We start from the raw sequence: 9,006 nt of genomic DNA, 5'->3' as shown, positions 1-9,006 counted from the left end.
CTAAATTCTCTCGACAGTATGTACGCTCTTCCAGACCGGCCACTAGGCATGCTAGTGAGAAGACGTCTGTATTCTCTCCTCTGCTCCCTGCTCACATTTTAATTTTCCCTCCATCCTTCAACACTCCTCCACCACACTGATGGGTAAAGCAGCTCCTGGTGACAGCAAAACACCTAACAACAGCACTCAGGAAACAGCCTGACACACAGGACTTTGTGGCCTCTCTGTAGTTGGGGACAGACAACACTAACGACCCCCATTCCAACAGAAAAATCCAAAGGCTCCCTCTCAATTTCTCACTCCCTTCACTGTAAACGGCCCAGTAAGGCCTCATTCACCACAGCCACGTTCTTATGGGTAGACCCCAGGAAATACCAATGATTAAAGGTAGGTGAGACCCCTCCCACAAAATTTCTCTACTAGATGGTATGTTCTACAAAGAAAAGAGGCACTACATAGCCACACAACCTATTGTTAGCACAGGGAAGTTCAAGTTCTCTCTCCTTTAGGTACTGCAACAAGCAGTTACTTGAAAGGCTGGGCGGAGGCAGATACCACTCTCCCCTAGAAGCCAGATTTCAACCACCTTCTGGTCCAATCAGGTGACAAAATCCTCAGGATGCTTGGTGAAGTGGCAGAGCATTGAAGACGGCCGAGTCCTCGAGCTGCAATGCCATGGTGAAGGATATCCATTTGCTGGGTTCTAAAGGTTTTATAACCCCTCGTGCAAGAGTAGATGAAAAACATCTCGAGTCAACCTATGTAACTTGAATGAAAAACCATCCATGTTACCCATGAAAATACTTGTAGTAATCCTTATGCTAATTCATGGACTCTAGTCTATACTTAAGGCCTTGCTGAGACCTCAGGAGAGTGGATTCCTAGTTACAGTCTCTCAAATGCTAACTAACTTCCCCTGGAGTACATGTTCCTAATCAGGGAACTTCATATGCTAACTCCCTGCCTCTGGACTACAGACTAATTGATAGGAACGCCATCACACCATCGATATGGGAATACACAGCACCTCTGTACTCCTCTTAGGGCCTGACGTGACTGACTTTTCCTTCTAGGAAATCTCACTTCTCTCGGCTCTGGGTCATGGACAGTTGGCACAGGATCTCCTTCAGGAACACCCGTGAGTGGGTCTTCCACGGGGTGAGGCTCGCCTTGCTGCCTTGGTCCCAGAGCAAAGCCACATGCATCTTCCAAGGACACGTGCCTTGGTTACTGGAAGCCACTGAGATCAGGGCCACGTCACCGCAGCATCGCTTGGCCGAAACTTACTAACCCAATATGCCAGGGAAAACTCAAAAGCAGGCGGGGGAGGTGTGTGGGATGGAGGAGATAAGAATGGGAAGATTCAGCGTTTTGACAGCTGGCTTGTGGGTACACAGAGGATCCATTATGCAACTCTCTCTAATTCTGTCTATATTTGAAAATAACCTAGAAGGACAGACTTAAAAGTTAAGGCTTTGACATGTGGATGTAAGAACAGTTTTCCGTCTACATAACAGCGAGGAGGACATTCTAGATTTTTCTTTACTCCTTGAAATCCTGCTTTGGTACAGGGCAGTGCTGGAAGTTAGCACATGAACAGAAGATCAATCAGGACACAGAGGTGTGGCACTCAGAGACATGAAGATACAAATGTGCTTTTTAAACTGTTACAGGGACTTCCCTGGTGGCCCAGTGGCTGACTCTGCGCTCCCAATGCAGGGGGCCCGGGTTCGATCCCTGATCAGGGGACTAGATCCCACATGCATGCCACAACTAAGAGTCTGCATGCTGCAACTAAAGATCCTGCATGCCACAACTAAGACCCAGTGCAGCCAAATAAATGAATGAATGAATGAATGAATGCATAACAGTGCTGGAATTATATATTTAAAAAATTAAATTGTTACAAGTCTGTAACAATTCCATAATCCCCTTGAACAGATGGCTTAACACCTCCCGTTGTGCTTTGAGGGCACAAACTCCCAGGCTGTAGGCAGCTCAGACGTGTGTGGGCCGGATGCATGGGGGGATGTCAATTCTGCGGCTTCCTCAGGAGAACTGCCAGGGGGCTCATGTACACTTGCTCTCTGCTCCTAGATGGGGGACACAGTTCTCAGGTCCATCTGCCAGCCTTGGGGCGGGGGGGGAGTTGCAGTGGTGCGGCCCAGGGAGCACCTCCTGTCCTGCCAACTCATCACTGATGAGCAGCGTTCCAGAAAATGCTATTTCTCTAAGGCTTAAGGAAGTGCAATCCACTCCAACACGGCTCCCCACAAATGCTGGGCCTGACTTCATCCTCCTGTGAAACTCCCGGGTCAGGGGGACAGGATTCTTGGGGAGGGGGGCGGCAAGCACTAGAGCGGAACAGAGGATTGGCAGCCAGAACCCAAAGGTAAGGCAGCTCTCCCGGCTCGGCATCGGGGGAGTGGGAGCCCTGAGGACAGAGCGGGGCAGAGGCAGGGGGGGTGAGGGCGGTCCGGGTGGCGGGACTGCGGGGGGCGTGTAAAGGGCCAAGCTCTCCCAGAGCCACCCCGGTGGCTCAGGTGCCCTCCTCCCAAGGGACCCCCAGATGTGGACCTGGCTCTCCCCGGGGGAAGCTGTGTCTGCCTTAAGGTGATTTCAGCCCTAAGTTCCAAATGATGTTTGCTGAGCCCTGAATGTGTTCCAGGCAGCAGGGTTTGACAACCTCATTTACATTCAGGTACGAAGTCATTCAACTAGAACCACCTTGCTCAAGAGAAACCACACAAAGCTCACTGATCCCCCAGCCTGGGGAGAGGATCCCTCTGTAGCAAAGGCAGACTGAAAAGAAAAAGATTTACGTGAATGGAAACAGAGGTGCAGATGACACACCCACTTATAAAGCTGACACCTTAATAAGGGGATTCGGGTACCACATTCCCAAAGATGAAATACTGGGCTCAAAAGAGTCACTTTGAATAGAATTTTCTAGCTCACAGATATGCCGGATTTTAAGCGGGGAAAGGAGAAGGAACAGGTCCGTCAGAGGCCTTCCTCACTGGTCCAGGTTTGCTGGGAAGATCTGTGGACCCAAATGCACTTCCTTCTACTGGTTCAATATGACCTCCATCTAAACCACTGTGTTGAAACAGGTCTGTCTCCTCCAGGTCACCAATGGCTTCCATCTTGTAAAATCCCCCAAATAGTTCTATTCTCACGTTTCTCAACTTCTAAGCGCCATTTGACCAAGCTGACGGCCCCCTTGAAACAGTTTCTTCCCTTGGCTTCTCCCTCTCATTAGCTGTCTCCCGGCTCACAGGCCCTTCTCAGGGTCCTTCACTGGTCCTTCCTCCGTGGTGAGCGTGCCAGACTCGAGCCCTCCAGGACTCACCCCTCATACTCTGTCTACACTCACTGCCAACCCCAGACTACAGCCACCTGAAAGCAGAGGGGGGATCAGAGTCGAGCCTGCTTGTGACCTAACAGCAGCATCACATCTTTGAGGCAGCTCTGCCTTGGATGATCGCATCCAGACTCGAGGCTTTAGGTACCATTTTTATGCCTGTGGTTCTTCAACCTGGCTGCGCATTAGCTTCACCTGGGGGCTCTTAAATACCTTAGAGGTGTCACTTCAATTGGTCTGGGACGAAGTGCAGATGCTGGTATATATATATACATATATATATATATTAGAAGATGTTGGGGATAGGAGTTTATTAATTAATTAATTTATTTTTGCTGCGTTGGGTCTTTGTTTCTGTGCGAGGGCTTTCTCTAGTTGCGGCGAGCGGGGGTCACTCTTCATCGCGGTGCGCAGGCCTCTCACTATCGCGGCCTCTCTTGTTGCGGAGCACAGGCTCCAGACGCGCAGGCTCAGTAGTTGTGGCTCACGGGACTAGTTGCTCCATGGTATGTGGGATCTTCCCAGACCAGGGCTCGAACCCGTGTCCCCTGCATCGGCAGGCGGACTCTCAACCACTGCGCCACCAGGGAAGCCCTGTTATATATTTTTAAGCTCCCCAAGAGACTCCAACATACAGCTAGGATTGAGAACCACTGATCTATATACTACAGTGATGGCTCCCAAATTTACTTGTCCTGTTTTCTGAGCTTTCAATTTATGCCTAACATCCTATTCAAAATCCTGTCTTGGATGTGATACAGGCATCTCAAAATTAGTATGTCCACAAAAGATGTCTCGATTATGACATACTTCGGGGACCACCTCTGCCCTCATCATCACCCCTCACCCGGAAAGCCTCAGCCCAAATCTGCCCCTTCCCTAGCTTCCTCGTTTCAGCAAACAGTACTGGCATCTGGTTCATTCTTCAGGCCAAATACCAAGGCGATTTTTAAAAAATTCTTCTTTCCCTTCTCCGCAACCTCTGATCGATCAGCAAATCCTATTGGTTTCACTTCTAAAATATGTTCTAAAGCAGAGCACTTTTCATCATTCTCCCTGCTGCTGGATCCATGGCCCACGGTTTTTCTCCTGCATCACTTTATCAGTCTCCCACTTCCCCTCACGATTCCACTCCCCCAGCCACTGATGTGTGGCAAAGCTATAAGACACTTGCGTTAGCGCCCTGTAGCTGCCTTGTGAAGCCGATCTGGCGGCTTAAAACGGCAGAAGTGTATCTTCTCCCAGTTCTGGGGGCCAGGGGTCTGAAATCAAGATGTTGGCAGGGCCGCACTGCCTGCAAAGGCTCTGGGGGTGGATCCTCCGTGCTCTCCCAGCTTCTGGTGGCTCCAGGCCTCCAGGAAGGTGGTTTCCTTGGCTTGTGGCCGCATCACTCCATGTCTACCTCCACCTCCACCTGGCCTTCCCTCTGCATCATCTCCTTTTCTGTCTCGTATCACGATATCTGTTACAGCATTCAGGGCCCATACGGACGACCTCACCTCGAGATCTTTAACTCAGTTACATCTGCAAGGACCCTCTTTCCAAATAACATCACAGGATCCAGGGTTAGGACCTGAACATAAACTGGGGGTGCGCGGGGGACACCATTCCACCCACTTCAATACTATAAGGTTAGCTTTGCTTTTTTTTTTTTTTTTTTGCGGTATGCGGGCCTCTCACTGTTGTGGCCTCTCCCGTTGGAGAGCACAGGCTCCAGACGCGCAGGCTCAGAGGCCATGGCTCATGGGCCCAGCCGCTCCGCGGCATGTGGGATCTTCCCGGACCGGGGCTCGAACCCATGTCCCCTGCATCGGCAGGCGGACTCTCAACCACTGCGCCACCAGGGAAGCCCTGCTTTTTTTAAAAAAACAAAGCTACTTCTCAGACAGCTCTGCTATACCCAACAGTGGTACACAAGGCTGACAGATTACAGGGAGCACTTCCTTTTATTTTTTCTTTTTTAAATTAATTAATAAATTAATTTATGTTTTTGGCTGCATTGGGTCTCCATTGCTGCGTGCGGGCTTTCTCTAGTGAGGTGAGTGGAGGCTACTCTTTGTTGCGGTGCGCGGGCTTCTCATTGCAGTAGCTTCTCTTGTTGCACAGCACAGGCTTTAGGTGCACGGGCTTCAGTAGTTGTGGCACACGGGCTCAGTAGTTGTGGCTCACGGGCTCTAGAGTGCAGGCTCAGTAGTTGTGGTGCACGGGCTTAGTTGCTCTGTGGCATGTGGGATCTTCCTGGACCGGGGCTCGAACCCGTGTCCCCTGCATTGGCAGGTGAATTCTCTTTTTTTTAATATGATTTTTTTTTTTTGGAATTTTATTTATTTTTTACCCAGCAGGTTCTTATTAGTTATCTATTTTATACATATTGGTGTATATATGTCAACCCCAATCTCCCAATTTATCCCACCCCGCCACTTTCCCCCCTTGGTGTCCATACATTTGTTCTCTATGGCAGGCAGATTCTTAACCACTGCGCCACCAGGGGAGTCCCTAACGTCATGTTTGAATAATGAAAATCATATCACATCACCCCCTTGGATTAGAATCCTCTAATGACTTTTCACTGCAAGTACTGGAAATAGAACACAATCTTAAACTCCTTGCTATAGCTTATTGGACTCTAAAGATCTGGCCCCTGACTACCTCTCTGCCCAAACTTCCTACTACTACCCCCCTCATATACTACTCTCTGGAAAACACCGGCCTTTTATCTCCTCTTCGCAAAGTTTGAGCTCTATCACAGGAGTGGCTCCTTTTCTTCATTCAGGTCTCAGACCAGTATCACTGCCTGAGGGCTCCAGGGCACCCTCTCGAAAGTGGTCCCATCCCCTCCATCACTCTGAAGCCACTACCTCATCTCAGTTTCCTGTCTCGCACCAAACACCGCCTTATTTAGTTACATACTAAGATGTCTTGTTGACTGTTCCATGCCCAAGTGCCCAGAAGAGCCGCTTGGTCAGTAGAGTGCACTGAATAACGGTTTGTGCACTGTATGAATTAGTAGGGTATCTGTTTAAGAAGCCACCGTGAACGCCCCTGAGATGGGTGGCAGTTTTATTGTCAAGTCACGTGAACTTCGAAAACTCCTTGGGGATTGTGGCAGCACAGCTGATTCTGTCTTATTTACACTTTCCCTCCGGAGTCCAAATAGTCTACACTGCGCGTGGCAGGGCGGAGAGGTGAATTCAGATGACGCCAGGTCCGGAGATGGTGTGAGCTGTGTATACGGATTCAGCCACATCACGCCATGCCATAAGGGGGGTGGCGTGGGGCCAGGCAGAAGTGGCCAAAGGCCCCATGGACAGCCTACACCCAGCTGAGAAGTTCAGGTCTCCACACCTCCTCCTCTGACGTCTGTAAACAGGGAATGACAGGGTATCACAGTCCGAGGACTCGATAAGGAAAGAGAACCACAGCAAGGGCGGAAGTGCAGTAGCTAAAGGGGACTCACTCTGGGGCAAGTGTCTACTAATAGCTCATCAGAGAAAATCTTATCCTCTAGAAGGAAATGTCAAACTATAAAGTCCTAAGTTGCCATGAATTCCATCACCGTGCAGTGAGTTAGAGTGGGCCACCCTCTTACCTGGACTCCACCCAGACATTTTATTTCAACTGGTACCTACATGCTCCCCCAAGAAGTCCCTAATTTATATATACCCCAACCGCCCAGCTCTCCCATCAAACCCCGTCCTCTGTTCCCAACCACCTAGAGGCGAATGTACTGTAACCACCTCTAACCCAGCAAATCTACGAAGGAATCCGAAAGCTCACCCCTCAAACCAGATCGGACACTGGCTCCCCTGTCCACCCACCGGCTGCCTGGGAAGGATCCCCGACTCGCTCTGCCTCACCACCACCGTGCAAGGGCGCACCGAGCGCCCCTGACTGCGGGAGAATCGCCCCTGCCGCCTCCTTTTTCTCTGTCATTGCTGCGCTGTTACGGTTGAGGATTTTATCATCCCTCCACTGTACCCAGAGGGGCTACCGGCTCTTCTCCCGCTCTGCCCACCCCCCGCGCCACCATTTCTCACTGCAAAAGGTTAAGATTCAGACCCCCAGGTGAACGCTTAGTGCCCGTCGGGTCAGCCTCACGGCCTGCTCAGGGCTGATCAAAGAGAACCGGGAGATGCTGCCGGAAGAACACACCCTGCCCTTCACGCTTGCACGATTTCACACGCACTGCTCCCTTTCGTCTTTCTGACCTGTCCCCGAGCCCCCGCAGCATCGCTGTGACAGCCCCCAAGGCACGTAGCCCCCTTCCCCCTCGCCTGTTGCTACCAGAGGCTGGCACAGCCACCCAGTTCCTGCCCTCGTCACCCCGCAAGCCAGGAGTGACCACACGTGCATAGCTCGGGATAATCAGCTGCCCCTGGAAATGGCCTGGAGGGGAGCTGGTCTGGGGAACTTTTGCTTCTTCCCGCTTTATCACCAACAGCATGCGGGGAGCAGAGGGGCCATCCTGTGATGCTGAGGGCCTGGCCCGAGGGGAGGGGGCGGCAGGCAGGAAGCTTCACCAAGGAGCTGCCAGCTAGACCAACGCCTGCAACCGCTCCCCAGCGGACGATATAATGTGAGAAAAATCACACACACCCCCCACACCAGTTTAAGCCACTATAAATTGGGATTTTTCTTTACCGCAGCTGAACGCAATGTTCATTGGTACAGTCACTTGTATTATGGTGATCATTTACATGCTTCTCTAAGATACGTTTGATTCTTCTAACTCTGAAACCCTAGCACAGGGCCTTGCATATGGTGAGCTGATGAAGGCTATAAGACCCAGAAAGTGTTGCCTGTGAGGAGAGCAGCCCTAAGAGGCTGTTCCAGGCAGACACGAGACGTACCTGACATTTATGCTCCGCACTTCCCCAGAAAACCACCTCTTTTGGAACCATTTACAAGGGTACTTTAAGAGACTGAAAATACATATGTAGAGAACAGACTTGTGATTGCCGAGGTGGAAGGTGGATGGGCGAGGGATGGAATGGGAGTCTGGGATTAGCAGAGGCAAACTATTATACATAGGCTGGATAAACAAGGTCCTACCGTAGAGCACAGGGAACTATTCAATATCCTGTGATAAACCGTAATGGAAAAGAATCTGAAAAAGAATGTATACATATATATGTATAACTGAATCACTTTGCTGCACAGCAGAAATTAACACAACTTTGTAAATCAACTACACTTCAATAAAGTAAATTAAAAAAAAACAATTCTCGTATCAGACAAAATAGACTTTAAAATAAAGACTATTAGAAGAGACAAAGAAGGACACTACATAATGATCAAGGGATCAATCCAAGAAGAAGATATAACAATTGTAAATATTTATGCACCCAACATAGGAGCACATCAATACATAAGGCAAATACTAACAGCCATAAAAGGGGAAATCGACAGTAACACATTCATAGTAGGGGACTTTAACACCCCACTTTCACCAATGGACAGATCATCCAAAATGAAGATAAATAAGGAAACCCAAGCTTTAAATGATACATTAAACAAGATGGACTTAATTGATATTTATAGGACATTCCATCCAAAAACAACAGAATACACATTTTTCTCTACTGCTCATGGAACATTCTCTAGGATAGATCATATCTTGGGTCACAAATCAAGCCTTGATA

General features: G+C 49.6%; 1 protein-coding gene across 1 annotated transcript in view; it reads right to left on the bottom strand.

The window, feature by feature from the left end:
- KCNK1 (potassium two pore domain channel subfamily K member 1) overlaps window positions 1–9,006 on the bottom strand; it is a 57,093-nt gene that overhangs the window by 18,659 nt on the left and 29,428 nt on the right. The window lies entirely within an intron of this gene.

This window comes from Lipotes vexillifer, unplaced genomic scaffold (genome assembly GCF_000442215.2).
Source record: "Lipotes vexillifer unplaced genomic scaffold, Lipotes_vexillifer_v1.1 scaffold410, whole genome shotgun sequence".
Classification (NCBI taxonomy): Eukaryota; Metazoa; Chordata; class Mammalia; order Artiodactyla; family Lipotidae; genus Lipotes; species Lipotes vexillifer.
Note: the sequence above shows the minus strand (reverse complement) of the source record. Positions and strands in the feature narration are given on the sequence as shown.